Raw genomic sequence first — 18,050 nt, 5'->3', positions numbered from 1 at the left:
TGCAGTTCTTCCGCATTATTATTATTTACACTGTTTTATATTGTAGTTTATATAATTTTACACATTTCTTATTTCCATATATGTTATTTATTGTTGTAGTATATTGCACATTTATTTTTTCTATTTTCTTATAATTTGTCTTTGTGTACTTTTCTATTCTAAATGGGCAAAACTGTATCGATGAAACCCAAATTCTCCCCGGGAATCACTTTAGTAAATTCTATGCTGATTAAATACCTACTGCCACTTTCACTGTTAGCATGCGGTGTGCACTGCAGACATGAAATACATCCCATCCCGGGAAGTAGGCGGATGTGTCATGGAGGTGTTGTTTTCCCCCATTCTAGCCAAACAGCATGCGACTGCGATATTACAAAAAGGAACTTACCATTTCTTTTTCTGACGAGAATGGAACTCCTTTCTTGGGTTCAGGATTAGACGGTTCTTTACAAGGTGCCTAAGATTGTACAGAGAAAATATATGCTGTTGTCATATAACTTCTGGAGAAGTTTGAGGAAGACTTGTGTGAAGGCAGAGGCGTTGCAGTTATGAAGGTGTGTACATTTACAGTGGATCAGCTAGCCTACAGAGTACTCCAGTCTTATACACACTGACAACAGAAAACTGAGAAAAATAAGTTACACCTCTGATAGAAATCTATCAAGACCTTCCTTCAAATAGCGCAAATTATGTATGCAAGTCATTTGTTGTAGTTGTAACAGTAATGAAAGTATGTCCAGCCTTGAATTGTGTACGTAAGGCCTGAGCCTAGTCAATGCTTAAAAGCTAACATGAAACCAACTTGTTTGACCAGTGTGTGAAGAAATATGATGGTCCTCATAAGAACAGGTGTCCTCACAAAGCAGGTCCATGCTGTGCCCATCCCCCGACACACAAGTGATGCCATTTACTGACCGGGATGGCTAATTCATGTTTGACAAGTTATCTGCTGTCCTCACAAGACACTGTGACCAGACATCATTTTACTTTACCAAGTTTTCTAAAACATTCGACCAGCTTCTGTTTGACCCAAAGAGTGGAGACATATATGGTTCAGGTAAAACAGCCCGGTACTACCGTCTTCCCCCAGCCACCCACATGTAACGTCTTGCCAGTGTGTGAAAGAAGAATACATTCCAACTTACGTTCTCATTCACTGGTGTGAAGGGAGTTGCACAAGGTGTATTCAAAGCATCACTTGATTCACCACAGAATTCCTGTGAATGAGTCAAAAATAGGGACACTCTTAGAAAATATAAAAACAGCAGCGATTCATTTACATTCAGCAATCAAAGTTCTACAACACTGGCCATTTGTCTGGCTGAAATTCTGCTTACTAGCCAGCAAGGAAGGATGGAACATAAAAGATCACTGATGAATCCTATACACGGAGTCAAAATAACCTGAGAAAAATACCTTCAACTTATGAGAGAAATCTATCAAGACCTTCCTTCATATTCAATAAATACCACAAATTATGTATGAAAGTATGTCCTGCCTTGAATAGTGTACGTAAGGCCTGAGCCTAGTCAATGCTTAAAAGCTAACATGAAACCAACTTGTTTGACCAGTGTGTGAAGAAATATGATGGTCCTCATAAGAACAGGTGTCCTCACAAAGCAGGTCCATGCTGTGCCCATCCCCCGACACACAAGTGATGCCATTTACTGACCGGGATGGCTAATTCATGTTTGACAAGTTATCTGCAGTTCTTCCGCATTATTATTATTTACACTGTTTTATATTGTAGTTTATATAATTTTACACATTTCTTATTTCCATATATGTTATTTATTGTTGTAGTATATTGCACATTTATTTTTTCTATTTTCTTATAATTTGTCTTTGTGTACTTTTCTATTCTAAATGGGCAAAACTGTATCGATGAAACCCAAATTCTCCCCGGGAATCACTTTAGTAAATTCTATGCTGATTAAATACCTACTGCCACTTTCACTGTTAGCATGCGGTATGCACTGCAGACATGAAATACATCCCATCCCAGGAAGTAGGCGGATGTGTCATGGAGGTGTTGTTTCCCCCCATTCTAGCCAAACAGCATGCGACTGCGATATTACAAAAAGGAACTTACCATTTCTTTTTCTGACGAGAATGGAACTCCTTTCTTGGGTTCAGGATAAGACGGTTCTTTACAAGGTGCCTAAGATTGTACAGAGAAAATATATGCTGTTGTCATATAACTTCTGGAGAAGTTTGAGGAAGACTTGTGTGAAGGCAGAGGCGTTGCAGTTATGAAGGTGTGTACATTTATAGTGGATCAGCTAGCCTACAGAGTACTCTAGTCTTATACACAATGACAACAGAAAACTGAGAAAAATAAGTTACACCTCTGTTTCACTGGGACTTTAAGGACATTGTAATGTCTGGGAATAAAATATGATCTGAATAAATCAGCCAAGTAGTTCAATGAAAAGCAGGAGACAATGAAACACTGTTGCCCCGTCAGTTACCACACACTATCATTTAGAGAACATGAGAACATAAACTCACCATTGATCTCCATGGCCAAGAAGACGCCCCATAGTTGTACGTTATCTCCTCGCCTGGAAATATGTCTTTTATAGCAAACAGGCACAAGTGTGGCCTTCCTTTGAAAATTATTTTTTTAACTTTGCAGTTGGGATTTCTGTGATTATCATTTGCTAGTCGTCCGAGTGTTCCATCCTCTTCTATGCTGTAAGACAAATAGCCCAGATAAAACTCAAAAGCTTTCCTGGGGTTAAATCATTCAAAATGTCATGACAGAAATATTTTCTGTGTTGTCCAACCTTGGTTTATATGTAAAACAGGAACCTTTTGTACACATATACCACTGCACCACTCTTACATTTTCCCACGCATTGTGCTGTATAACTTTTGGGAAATTCACACGCACAAGATGAGGCCCTGGTTAAACTAAATAGATACAAGTATACCATGCAGCATACACCATCTTTGTTCTGAATCTGAACTGATGATTGATTTGTTCTTTTACAACAAATAACTCTATAAAAAGAAATCCATTTCAGTAAATCAACAAGCAGCTAACTTACCAATAGTGTGTTCCATTCCAGATGAAATCAAACACACAGGGATTATTTGTGTCATCTACACCTGTAGTTCGTGACAGAATTCCACGGTACTCCATCACAAAACTGGATGGTGCAATGTATTCCCGTGTAAAAACACCTCTCCCTAAAATAGCAAGGAAAGAATTAACTATTTGTTCGGCAATTAACGCTACTCGTGGCTTATCTTCTGAATGAAATAAATCCTGCAAAAACATGGAATGTAGGTCGCAAATTCTTAACAAAGTTAACCACACAATGGCTTTATCTGGGTGGGCCGCCCACAGTTATTTGTGCCCTGCAGGTACATTTGGAGTACAGATTTTACATTTGCTTGATCAGCAGAGATCTTTATACAATAAGCTCTACACTTGCATGTATTTGTGTTTGTTAACAGCAGTGGTGGGCTGTCAGGGCCTTCAAAGCCTTCTCTGCTGGCCTAAACAGAATCACAAAGTTATCGCTATTTTATAATTTAAAACATTTTCATAAATACACTACATGTATTCTAATTTATCAACATATTTTCCCATTATCTTATGTTCTCATTGCACCGCTACTGTCTTCCTCCGTTGCTCTGCTTCCAGTGCAGCTTGTTTTAAGTAGAGCTTTCATCCAATCAGCGTTCACCTCTGTGTCTCTAGGTAGAAGACTAGGCCTGCAGACTCTCACTTGAATCTCTTTGCAGTTTAAGTGAATGGGGACGATATTGTTGATTGTCATCGTGTTCAACCAATCAGATCTTTAGTTTGACATGTTGGGCGTATTCTTTGACGTGTCAGAGCTGCTAGCTGGCCTACAAGTACGTGATTGGTCAGTGGGCTAGCGTGACGTGTTGGGCGGTGACAATCCCAAAATCTGCTGCCTCTGTGAGCAGACATCTTCAGCCTCAAACGCATTAAAACGTATTCAAGAAATACAACTGGGAGACTCCACTGTCTTCACTGGCGTCCATGAACGGAGAAGGACTTCTTACTGGAACTAAAACACACGGATGTACTGAACAACCGTGAGATTAAACTCTTTAACAAAGAAAGGAGGATGCACTTTGTCTTTAGATAGTGAACAGCAGCTCTGCTAAGTTAAATGCGTTTGTTTTTACATCTGCAGTAGCTTTAATATGCTTGTTTATATATTATTATTTTTACAACTTGTTTTTATGAAGATGGATTTTTGTTTGGTTTTATATGCGATAGGAATTATTGTTACGTCCAATGTTGCTCTGGGGACATATTTAGCCAGTGCTGGCAACTTGCCGACTTTCTCGCTAAATCCGGCGACTTTCCAAACCCTCATGGCTACTTTTTTTTGCCAAAAGCTACTTGCGACAAATCTAGCGACTTTTTCTGGTGTTATTGGAGACTTTTCTGGTGTTTTGACTGTGACGTTAAAGCTCGTACATTCTGCACTGTCCTGAACGAGCAGTGGGGGTGCTGCCATGAACCCTTCCGCCGCCCAAAAGCACTCATAGGCGGGTACTGTCATATACGGTAGTCTAATGCGCATATACTGGGGTTTATACGGGAGTTCCAGATGTATGTAAAGTGAGACACGGTGATCCATTAAAACCAGCTGAGCAAACTAAGAAGCCTCTATTGCATTGATTTACATGGTGTCAGAAGTGAAAGCGGAGACATGACAAAGTTCAATCCCCCGACAAACTTTTCCTTCGATAAGCCAGGAGAATGGCCGGAGTAGAAGCAGCGTTTTGTGAGATTCAGAACCGCCACCAAGCTGGACAAAGAAGATGGTGCCGTGCAGGTGAACAGCCTGATATACGCTATGGGAAGCGAGTCGGAGAACATCTTCCGTTTGTTTGCATTTCCCGAAGATGGACATAAGAGATGATTTTGTTCGGGTGCTTGGAAAGTTCAATGAGTACTTTGTGCCGAGAAGGAATGTAATACACGAACGTGCATGTTTCCATCTGCGCGTGCAAATACCGGGAGAGAAAGCTGAGACTTTTATCAGGGCTTTGTACGAACTAGCGGAGCATTGTGAATTCGGCGCTCGCAGAGATGAGAATATCCGTGACTGAATCGTCGTATTCTCTGCAGTTAGTGTATTTACAGGTGTTGAGCTTCATTTTAACATAATAATAATAATAATAATAATAACTTTAATTTATATAGCGCCTTTCAGGGGACCCAAGGCCCTCACTCCCGACCCTGGTGTTCTCATGTTTCCTTACCTCCTCATCCCTCACTCCCTACCCTGGTGTTCTCATGTTTCCTTACCTCCTCATCCCTCACTCCCTACCCTGGTGTTCTCATGTTTCCTTACCTCCTCATCCCTCACTCCCTACCCTGGTGTTCTCATGTTTCCTTACCTCCTCATCCCTCACTCCCTACCCTGGTGTTCTCATGTTTCCTTACCTCCTCATCCCTCACTCCTGTAACTGTCCGTGCTGGATCCGTCCCCGTTGTTTTATATGTACATATATATATATATATATATATATATATATATGTACATATATATATATATATATATATATGTACATATATATATATATATATATATATATATATGTACATATATATATATATATATATATATATATATGTACATATATATATATATATATATGTACATATATATATATATATATATATGTACATATATATACATATATATATGTACATATATATATATATATATATATGTACATATATATACATATATATATGTACATATATATATATATATATACATATATATATATATATATATATATATATATATATATATATATATATATATATATATATATATATATATACATATATATAACTGCGAGTTAACTATGATGTCAGTGGTGTCCAAACAATATGAGATGAAAGACTTACCTTTAAATGTGTCAATGAATTTTCCTTCCAGAAAAGATTAGTCTCTGGCCAGAATGATGTGGTCCATGGCATCCCGATCAGGAGTCTTTGTTCTCCTTCTCGCCGCCATCTTTGCTGCAATAATTTCCAGAGAACATGCTGAGTCTGCAGTACTAAACCAATCTGTATTGATAGTGAGGATAGCAATAATTAAATTAGGTTTCAAAGTTGGATAATTAACAGGGGCATATTGTTTGATACAAACTTCCTGAAAAACAAAGTTGCACAGATCACCTTTTAATAATAATAATAATAATATATGTGAAGAGACTGTCTGATCACATGTCCATGTTAATTATTCCTCACAATAATTATGAATGCTCGGGCTGACTAACATCACCGGGCTTAAGTCATATCAGCTGTCACTAATTAAGACGTCTTATTTCTAATGGATATTATTTTTAATACTTAATATTTTGGTTACTCTGTTACTTTACTTGTTGGTGTGTCTTGCTGCTGTAACATACAAATGTCCCCCTGGGGATGAATAAAGTACCTATCTATCTAAATCCGACTCGCTAGCTTCTAAGCTAATTTTAACATTACCTCCAATGGGGAAATGCTAACCGCGATTAGCATTAGCGAATATACCGGTAATAACTGTTGCTCGTCGTAGCTCGGAAAAGCATTTACAGCTAACTGGCTTGGCCAGTTGCTGCTAGCACAACGAGCTCCAATAACAGCTGATTCCTCCGCAGACTTTTACAGTGCAGTAAAAGTTTGCGGTGGAATCAGCTGAACATTAAGCCGGATTGATTCCACCTGGTGCAGCGCCGGTCCAGGCTCACGAGGAAGTGGAGACGTTTGTTTTACAAAGCAACGAAAAGACAGCCCTTCACTAAATGCATTTAGTTGTTAATACATCGTTAAAACTTTCACTTACCAGTTCGGTAAAGTTAATTCCAAGTCCGTATTAGCCCACAAAAGACGTCCATCGAATCCAGACTCATTTCTTCAGCGTCAGGGCGAAACCTGACCGCAGGTTCAGAAGCCAATCACTGACCAGCATCTCCCTGAGTGACTTCGAGAACAGCCAATCACAGATCAGAGTGTGTGATTGACTTCGAGTACAGCCAATGACCAGTCTGCCTAATACTAGCCAATGATTGACGACACACTGATACACATTCGCGGGAAAATAAAAAAATAAAAAGAAATGTGGAAATCTAAATTATACACTGGGCGCACACACTGGCATACACTAGAATTCTGGTGAAACCGAGTTGTTGAGACATGCGGAGAAAATGCGGGAGGACGTTAGTTACGTGTTGATAAGTGCCTCTACAGTGCGCGACTTGTGAGGACATGGACTTTGTCCTCACAAGTCCAGCATGTCCTCACAAAGTAAGTATGTAAACAGGTGAAAAGCCCTCACAATCCGGACACACACACACACACACACACACACACACACACACACACACACACACACACACACACACACACACACACACACACACACACACACACACACACACACACACACACACACACACACACACACACACACACACACACACACACACACACACACACACACACACACACACACACACACACACACACACACACACACACACACACACACACACACACACACACACACACACACACACACACACACACACACACACACACACACACGATATTATTGTAATGTTTCGGCCCTTTGCCCGAGGAGATTTTATGAATCTGGACCTTTTGGAATCCTCATCTTCCTCTCGATCATTATCGATTGAAATGCTGAACTGCCAATCAACTGCTTTCAGAATGTTAAGGATAATCAAACTTAATTTATATGCTTGAAATCTTTATACTGATGCTCTGCTGCTGTTTTCATGCCACAAACCACCAAAACAAACAAACCATGTGGACTCCAATCTAATGCACTTTGATCCCAGAAATAGAAGCTACTGGTTTATAGTTTAAATCTTATGCAACGTCCCTCAGTAGAAGTTAAAAATATTACATTTGTACTGTCAGAGGGACGTGATATTAAAATTAATCGTCATTTTTACAGCTCCTCAAACGGGGTTATGTGCAGCATACTAACAAATGAATCTGATTCTCCACTGCTTGAGGACCCTTTGAAACCTCCTCAGAGACGCCACTCCAACCTTGTTGCAACAGAAACCTTAAATGCATGCACATTGACACTGAAAGAGCCACAGCACTCTCATCCTGCATGAAACATCTTTTTCGCCTCAAGAAATGGATGACTGGTAAATCTGAAACTGCAGGAGTGCACGCGGGGCTCAGCCCGCGGTGACACTGCGACGCGCCTCACTGACCAGGACGCACGTTAGGAGACATACACAAGGCCAGAGGCGAACGTGCACGCTTTCAACCACTGATTTTTTTAGCAGCACTCACTCAGGTAACATCTTAATTTCCCTCGGCTCGTGCAACCCACGCACGCACACACTCAAGCACGCGCAGCGACAATCACAACTCATACAGATGCAGGTGCGCCACGCACATGAAGCCCAATTAACGGTGACAGCTCAGGTCCCTTTAAACAAACGTATACATATTTTTGTGCACATGTGTATGTTTTTTGTGTTCGTCCATTTGTTTTTGTTTGTTTTTTAATTACTTTAACAGCTCAGGGATGTTCAAGGACCAACCTGTTTGTGCGCTTTCTGAAGATCAGTTGTTTTTTAATAAAGAGTTGAAAATGAATGCTTTTTGTCTCTTTTAAAATCCGATTAATCAAAAAAATAATCACCCGATTAATTGATGATTAAAATAATCGTTAGTTGCAGCCCTAATTATGACTTTCTATCTCAGAATTATGACTTTCTATCTCATAACTTCGACTTTCTATCTCATAACTTCGACTTTCTATCTCATAACCTCGACTTTCTATCTCATAACTTCGACTTTCTATCTCATAATTTCGACTATGTGGATATTTTTGTTATCAAGTCTAACTTTTAATTATTATTATTTTTACTTTATTTTTATTTTTGCTGGTGGATTCGCGGGCCACATAAAATAGCGCCGGCGGGCATTGAGTTTGAGACCCCTGGGCTACATCATAGAGTGTTACGATTAAAGCTTTGCAAATAAGATGCGCACACACCAAAACAACGCAACAACGGCCGCTCTTAAAGATTAAAATAAATAAACAACGAGGGTAAGCACAGTAATCATAGACTTTCTAGATATGCATGCATCATGAACATTTAAATATTGCCCAGTCCCTACCTTGACAGACAAACAGCCACAGAAGATGAATGCGTATGAGGATCATTTTCGGGCTTTCAGCTGCTGGAAAAAGCGACGAGGGAAACACACACCATCCACCGTGGGCTCTGAAACTTATCTGCCTCAGCGCCTCCCTTTATGCCTTCATATACGCGCGCTCCCGCTCCCCGCTCGTCCGCAGCACTTGGTCTGCGCTGAAGCCCCTCCTCCTCCCCCTCCTCCTCCTCCAGCGTGAAACAGACAATAAGGGAAGTCAAGACATGTCTCACAACAGCTGTGTATGTGCACCAGGGCGTTGTTTGGTGATTCATAACACATAAAGTTGGAAGGTTGAGATCTCAAGGAAAATAAAATATCTCTGGTTATATTTGGCTATTAGCAGAAGAAGAGAAGAAGAAACCATTGTTATTGTACATATACACGAAATTTGACTTCTGCATTTGATCCATCCCTGTAGGGAGCAGTGGGCTGCCAAGGACAGGCGCCGAGGGAGCCGGGGGTTGTCTGTCGTAACCGGTGTGCAAGTATGTCAGTGTGGAAATGCAGCATCCTGGTGTTCCTGACACATCACGTCAGAGTTCAAACTCCTATCATTATTAGCGAACATTATAATACATCCCGTAACATTTATATGGAACAGAATGACCTAAACCAATCACTAGATGGCGCTTCAATACATCTAAGAATCTCCGTGTCACAGACTTGTGAAAAAAGAAAACATTTCAGGTGTCGCTGGGATAATTGGCTCGGAGAGAGAGGCTGGTGAATGTAGCAGGCGGCCAGCCCTCTCGCCTGGGCCAATCAGCCACACAGCGGTTCTTTTTATCCAAAGGTCCATTGTTGGAAAACGAAATCTCTCTTTTGATTATCGAGCCGGTCTACGTGCTATTCCATTAAATACTGTGAAAGTATTGAAACGCTCAACCCACGGAGAAAAAGCCCATATTCAGAAACTGCCTTTAAAGGTTGTAAGGTTATGATTTGACAAGCAAACTCTGTGTAGTTCACACACACACAGAAGACAGACACATTATCTTATTACATACAAAAATAATTTGCAACGCAAGCAATGAAACATCCTGAAAAGATTGTTCGTCCATAAGAGAGCAAACATAACGCACAACACAGCTAAACTGTAATACTCCGACAAACAGCTTTTAATTTGTCCAGCAAATACAAAAGAGAATACAATGTGTGTTTGGATCTATCAGAGATTACTGATTCCATCTAAAATAATTTATCAACACAACTTAACAGGAACACATTCTGGCCTAACATAAGGCATACTTGGATTTATGAAGGCAGTGATTATCACCTCACACGGAGTCAAAATAAGACATTTTTGTCTGACAGCATCTCTGTCGGGAACAAATTAAGTGAAAAAATGTTGATCCACCTCGGCAAGGAAACGTCAATGAATCTGGATATTGAATTGTAAGGAGTCCACATTTGGGATTGTAATGGTGTGTTGTAGTATGCTGAAACTGGGGGAGCGGCTTCATTAGGTTGGTGGAGATGGTAACGGTCCATATTGTGTCAAAATCATTCATTGAAGTCCGAGGTGACATCGTGTTTGATTGCTGGATGGACTTCAATCGAAAGGTCTCTCTGGGATTTATTTCAGGACAACTCTTTTTGTGGCCCATGACTTGAGAAGTCACAACCAGCCTAACAGGTGAGTTGTTGGCTCTCATTCAATTCAATTCAATTCATTTTTGTACAGCCCAAAATCACAAATTACAAATTTGCCTCAGAGGGCTTTACAACATGTACACATTTGACATCCTCTTGTCCCGAGGATTTTGTTTCGGTGCAATTTGAGTCACACTGTGGAAGTGAACACTGGGAAGGTGTGAAAATGGAGAGCAATAATCAGTTCTCACTGAGGTCTGTCTGGAAAGCGTATGCATTTTTCTGCCCAACATTTTTTTCTCATACAGCTGCATTAAGAACCATTTAATATTTCTTAAAGACGTAATGAGTTCTCTTCAGAAGAAGGATTTCACATCAGTTCCTCTGGTGACGAATCGCTCTCCCCGCGGCAAATTTACAGTTTTAGTTGTTTTACCAACGTGGCTCCTTGAGTCATTGAAAAAGCAAAGTTGGAGTTATTTTCTGTCGGGTAATGTGAAATGTCTACCTGCCCTTTAGCAGGATGGCAGAGGTGCAAAAAGTGACCCTGTAATGCAGAATTATCCAACCCCCCCTGTGTGAAATACTCGGGACATGAACTATGAGGCAACAACAACAACAACAACAACAAAAAGATTGTTTAAAGAGAAGAGAACATTCAGCTGCTGGGGCCAAACGTTATATTCTATCCTGGTTCATGCACGGTTCCCTTTGCTGCTCTGGTCTCCTACAGTCCAAAGACACAGCACTCTAGATTTGAATTTGATGAAAAAACAAAGAGCTAGGATGCGACTTGTATAACCACCACTTATTCCTGCCATCAACGAGATGGTCAAATGGCATCGACGTGAGTCTCCACCGACAGAGCATGAACACAACAGTATACATCAGCAAAGACATTATCATTTGCATCCTTACATTGCTGTAAAAAGGCACATTTTCCACTTGCTTTCAATGAGTAATGACATAATAACTGCTGTCAGAGTATGTCCAACTGCATTTAAAAGGCACAGTCCATTTCACTGGTATGGACCCGCCACTCCACTGTTGCAAGCTATTGCATAATGCAGCTTCCTTTCTGCTGCTGGGGGAAAAAAGAGTAAGTGTTTTAGCACCGAGTGGAGAAACTTGTGGCCTGTCTTAAAGTCCGACTGTCAGTGATCGCCCCCATCATCGCCGCTGTCACCCGAGCCAGCCGGTTGCCTCAGCGACCAAGCTTAAACGGCTGTATTGACATTTCAAAGACAGCAGGGACTCACGGAGCCTGTGGCAGGGCATTAGGACCATAACGGACTACAAACTACCGCCACAGACCTGTGACAGTCACACCTCCCTGCTTAACAACCTCAATGGCTTCTTTGCACGCTTCGAAGCACAGAACAACACACCTGCGCAGAAAACCACCCCCCCCCACCGACGACCAGGCTCTGTGCCTGTCCCCAGCCAGTGTGAGGAGCACACTGCTGAGGATTAATACCCGCAAGGCTGCGGGACCTGACAACATTCCTGGTCGTGTGCTGAGGGACTGCGCAGAGGAGCTCACGGATGTCCTCACCGACATCTTTAACACCTCCCTGAGCCAGGCTGTTGTTCCCACGTGCTTCAAGGAAACCACCATCATTCCTGTGCCGAAGAAGTCATCTCCAGTCTGCTTCAACGACTACCGCCCCGTCGCACTGACTTCTACCATCATGAAGTGCTTCGAAAGGCTGGTCATGAAGCAGATCAAATCCACCCTTCCTCCCTCCCTGGACCAGTTTCAGTTTGCTTACCGAACTAAACGGTCCACAGAGGATGCAATCTCCTCCGCTCTACACCCAGCCCTCACACACCTGGACACTAAGAACTCCTACGTCAGAATGCTGTTCATAGATTTCAGCTCAGCATTCAACACAATCATCCCCCAGCAGCTTGTGTGTAAACTTACAGACCTGGGCCTCAGCCCCTCTCTCTGCAACTGGTTGTTGGACTTCCTCACAGAGAGACCACAAGCTGTTCGGGTCAACAACAACACTTCAAACACACTAACACTGAGTACGGGGGCCCCCCAAGGTTGTGTGCTCAGCCCCCTTCTCTTCACCCTGCTGACCCATGACTGTAAACCCAACTACAGCTCCAACCACATCGTGAAGTTCGCTGACGACACTACCGTGGTAGGTCTCATCAGCCACAACGATGAGACTAACTACAGGAAGGAAGTGAACCAGCTGGTCCGTTGGTGCCAAAATAACAATCTCTTCCTCAATGTGGGGAAAACAAAGGAGATTGTTGTTGACTTCAGGAGAACCCACTCCCAACCCCCCCTCCCTCTGACCATCAATGGTGATGCTGTGGAGCAGGTGAGCAGCACCAAATTCCTGGGTGTGACAATCACAGATGACCTCACCTGGAACAGCAACACCACTGCACTGGCAAAGAAGGCCCAGCAACGCCTGTACTTCATCAGGAAGCTCAAGCGAGCAGGAGCCCCCCCCCCCCATCATGCTCTCATTCTACCGAGGCGCCACTGAGAGCATCCTCAGCAGCTGCATCACGCTGTGGTTCGGAAGCTGCACCGCCTCCAACCGCAAGAGCCTGCAGCGCATTGTGAACTCTGCCCAGAGGATCATCGGAGTCTCACTCCCTACACTACAGGACATTTACAACACCCGCCTCACCCGCAAAGCACTCGGCATTGCGGGTGACCCCACCCACCCCTCCAACAGCCTCTTCAGCCTCCTGCCTTCAGGGAGAAGGTTCCGCAGTCTCCGTTCGAGCTCTACCCGGCTGAGGAACAGCTTCTTCCACCAGGCGGTCAGGATGCTGAACTCTCTCCCTCCCTCTCTCCCCCCCTGCCATCTCTGCCATCTCTCCCCTGACCTCTCTACCCTCCCCCACCTTCCCCACTGCCTCAAATGGAACATACCAGGACATCTACTCCCCCTCACACCCTTCCCTCATCCAGCACCAGTCACTTTTTTATTTATTTAAATTTTATTCTCTGCTGCTACGAACATAAACCCCCCTCACACACCCTTCCCTCATCCAGCACCAGTCACTTTTTATTCTCTGTTGCTACTTGTTAATCCTTTAACTAGGCCCTTATGTTCTTAACTTTTTCTTTTTTTTTCCTATTTTATTCTATTTTATTCTATTATATGTTATATGTCATGTCTATATTACACTGCGGGACTGCAAGAAACGGCATTTCGAATTTTCTGTATGCATAACACATGTGGAAACTTTGACAATAAAGTGAACTTTGAACTTTGAACTTTGAACTTTGAACTTGAACTTGAAGAGCGGGCCCCGCACGCACAGATAATTCATTGTTGTGGTCTTTGTGAAGCGTAAACAAGTTGACATGTCATCCCGTCAATTAGAGACGAAGACGCATTCATCACTCTGCGTTCAATGACAGACACAGTTATGGTGCAGCACTTACGTTTCAGAGCCTGAAATCCGTTTGACCTGCGATTATAACGCCTACATCAGAATGTGAAAACACTGCGATGTTTGACGTCGACACAGTGCCGTTCATAGTCTGACAAATAGCTTTCAATGCCCTGCTTACTCACCAACATGTCAGTGTCTATGCTTACTATGACCTCTGCAAATGTGTAAGCCAGATTATTACTCCAAAGGAGAACTTTTACTTGTAATTGAGTGTTTTTACATCTTGTATTTCTACTTCTTAAAGGGACAGTTCACCTGAAAAGCTAAAATACATATTTTTCCTCTTACCTGTAGTGCTATTGATCAACAATTTCCTCCAATTTAATTAAAAAATGTAATAAGCCAAAATGCTCAAAGTGCCCAAAAACGAATTTGAAAAACCCAACAGCAATGTCTATTTCCAGAATTAATGACCCGGGTATTCGAAATATTCCACAGACCTTGTTGTGAGCAGTTTCATGTCGAAACAATTTCCTTTCTACCGCACAAAAAACAGGATAGTTTGATATCTGCAGACATAATTGTGGTTCAGTTTCTGTCACGGGAGTTCACGGGTAGGAACCAATAGCAAGACCACAGGAGACAGTTTTTAATGAGCCAGAGACAGAGGTCAGGAAGGTGTGGAGCCCGTGGTCCGACACCGGAGGGCAGGCAGATCGACGGTGTGATGTCCCGTGGCTCGACACCAGAGGGCAGGCAGATCGACGGTGTGATGTCCCGTGGCTCGACACCAGAGGGCAGGCAGATCGACGGTGTGATGTCCCGTGGCTCGACACCGGAGGGCAGGCAGATCGACGGTGTGATGTCCCGTGGCTCGACACCAGAGGGCAGGCAGATCGACGGTGTGATGTCCCGTGGCTCGACACCGCAGATGGACCAGTACTCTACACCCTTAGCAGAGAGGAGAGAGGTTAGTCCGAGAATAGACAGAGGCACACAATGGGTCAGACAGGGATCCTGACAGTTTCAGGTGACATTCAAGCCAAATGGTTCATGTTTGAATGAGATAAATGCCGATGCAGTCAATGCAATGTTGAATCTGGTTTCGTAATATCATACTTTATTCTGCTGGGAGAGCTTGAAAATAAATATATAAAGAAGAATATGACAGGTCGATCCTCAATATGCTTGTGTTCTTCCATCAGGATATGCTGCGAACATACAAGGCAAAGTCAAAATAATAAAATGTCATAACATGCTATTACTCCTGAGATTGGACACGTAGAGTATTGACCTGTGACAGAGGGGCCCTTTGTTTCTGCCTCTCAAAATATATCAACATTTTTCTCGTCTCTACAGATCTCCCTCAAGTAAAAGGCACATTTTTATACATTCCTCTTAAAGTGAGGAGTCAGCTTGTGTCAGCAGCTCCCTCGATAATATGTCACACGACGCATTATAACGTGGCATGGAGGTAAGCTTCACACTTTCATGAAACAAATAGAGTTATGCACATCATTGCCTGAAGTCTTTTTTCTTTTCATTGCGTGTTTGGTGAAATTGAGGCGTTTAAAAAAACAAGGAGAAGAAAAACGCTTGCCTCAGCAACTTCTCAAACACAAAACACACTTAATATTCAACACGAGAAAAGCGTGATTATTATGATTAATGCGGCGCACAAATGTTGTTAAGCAAATGACAGAGAGCGGAGCCACTGGAACAATGTTGATTCAGAAAAATGACATATGCTTGGAGTCGTGTGTACAGTAAATAGACCAAAGTGATGTAGACTTAGATCAATTGAATGTCTGTCAGGAGAAGGGACTTCCAGATGGTCTTCCCCGTCAGAGCAGGCTCAGACTGTCTACCTCAGCATGAAATATCAACAAAGTATTATCTGAATTTGTTCATGTCGGTGCTGTGTTCACAGGTTTGTTGCCCTTTCAAAATGTGTCCTGTGACCTTTTCTGTTATTTCACCTGCTTACAAAACAACACACTACTACATCTGCAAAACAAATATCCTTCCTTGTGGGAATCCAAACTGAACTGATTAAAATGTATCAAAGGTAAACAAGGAGGAAAGTACAACGATGGCAGGGAAAACCTGCAAACGCAACCCAATGTTGCTCTGCCAAACACATGGAAAAGCAAACGTGCAAGAGAGGAGTCGGACACCGGTGACCCAGGTTCACACGCCCACGTGTGGCGGTAGGAAACAGGGAAAAGTAACAGCAGCTGAGAAATAAGAAGCATCCAATATGCATGACATGAGGCGAAAGTAAAGCCATGTTGATGAGATCTCAGGAGACAAAAGAAAGCAGACAAATGAGGGCACATCTTTATTGGTTTCAATGCAATGTGTATCTTTGGCCTATAGGGAGACGGGTTGTGATTGAAAAACCCCAGGACAGCCTCCTGACTCAGCACACAATGTGCACAGCACAATGGAGGAATCACTGAACCCCTTGGTAGGAAAAGTCACCGGCAGCATACACATCGTCTCTCTGTCCTCGTGAGACACGGCGTATCTTTCTGCAAGGCGCCTGCTGATATCTTGGAGTCCACTCTGTATTCCTCAACATTTCTAGCCACATCAATTATGAATCATGGTATAAAACGTTACATATCAAAAATGTTACTCTTTGCATTCTTGGTTGCTTCATGTCAGAATGATTAAATGAAGGTAGAGGGCTTCTTCATGTTCATGGCAAGTTTGTATGAATGAACAAGAAATCCTTCTAATCACAATGCATTGCTGAAAACAAAAGTTGCACTGAATATTAATACTCCATTTGACCTTCAGTCTGCCCAGCAAGTAAAGCTTGTTGCGTTGCAATATCTCTGCCCAGCAACAAGCACCGTCTTTCTTCTTTTCACTGCGACGCCAGTGACGTCATTAAAGGACCTTTGGCACTAAGATTGTCCATAACATTGTTGAAAGGACCCATTCTTCGATTAGGAGCATCACATTTGCACATTTAATCTAAATTGTGTCAATCACGGCTATTTGAAAAGTACAAGACAGGTGTCGAGGGCTGAAAATGTCGTGGTGAAGGAAAGCCTTTCATTCTTACGTTATTCGACAGTTCTGTGAGAAGCATCACTTAAACCCATCAAACGTCCATTAGACATCACTTTTAATCTCCCTCAATTGATCCGGAGAGCCACAGATCAACAACTCTATCACAGCTATGAAAGGAAAAGGGCTGATTCCTGACATATAGTGACATAAATTACAGATATTCTTTACTTGCAGGACCAAAGATAAAAAGGTAATTCCGCTCAATGTCTGAAGACAAGTCGAGGAGGATCTTTGTCAGACTGTAATATTGTCTGTGTGTTAATAAAATGTATTAGCTAATTTGTACCATCATTTTTTACATTTTCTGTTCTGGTGGTGGCCATTCTGCAGATTGTTTTATTCTTGCAGGAAAACCATCGAGACACACGGCCAGAGTCTCCGCCAAGCATATCCTTCATGTATATGTGACACTGCAAACTTAGTTCTGCTGAATCCATGCGTTACTTCTGTCCGTCAGTTAGATCGGCCACACAGGAGCTGTGAAACTCATGTGTTTACAGTTTATAGCCTCCTTTTGTCATTAATTCAAGACCACAATAAGGACTTTAAGATGTCTGGATCTTCTCATCATTTACGTCGCGCTTTCAAACACGGGATAGAACTCAAAAGCATGTTTAGTCACACACACAAACAGAACAAATGTTGTTCATGTTTTGCCTTTTTTTTTTTTTTTTTTAAACCACACATAGCATACCAGTTTGATATTACCGACTGTGGCATGTTCAAAGAGTTGAACATGTGTATAGAATGTTTGATTGAAACTGAAATGTATAAGTCAGAGTGTTATTCCAAA

The 18,050-nt window shown here is 42.1% G+C and overlaps 1 long non-coding RNA gene across 1 annotated transcript; it reads right to left on the bottom strand.

Moving 5' to 3' along the window:
* Nucleotides 1–2,068: 2,068 nt before the first annotated feature.
* Nucleotides 2,069–3,166, bottom strand: LOC306797079. The gene is made up of 3 exons (XR_013773095.1): nucleotides 3,054–3,166; nucleotides 2,512–2,695; nucleotides 2,069–2,161 (listed from the first exon to the last, which is right to left on the bottom strand). It is a non-coding gene; the product is annotated as an uncharacterized lncRNA (long non-coding RNA).
* Nucleotides 3,167–18,050: the final 14,884 nt, after the last annotated feature.

Source organism: Melanostigma gelatinosum (genome assembly GCF_949748355.1).
Source record: "Melanostigma gelatinosum genome assembly, chromosome: 24".
Classification (NCBI taxonomy): domain Eukaryota; kingdom Metazoa; phylum Chordata; class Actinopteri; order Perciformes; family Zoarcidae; genus Melanostigma; species Melanostigma gelatinosum.
This window is presented reverse-complemented; position numbering and strand designations above follow the sequence as displayed.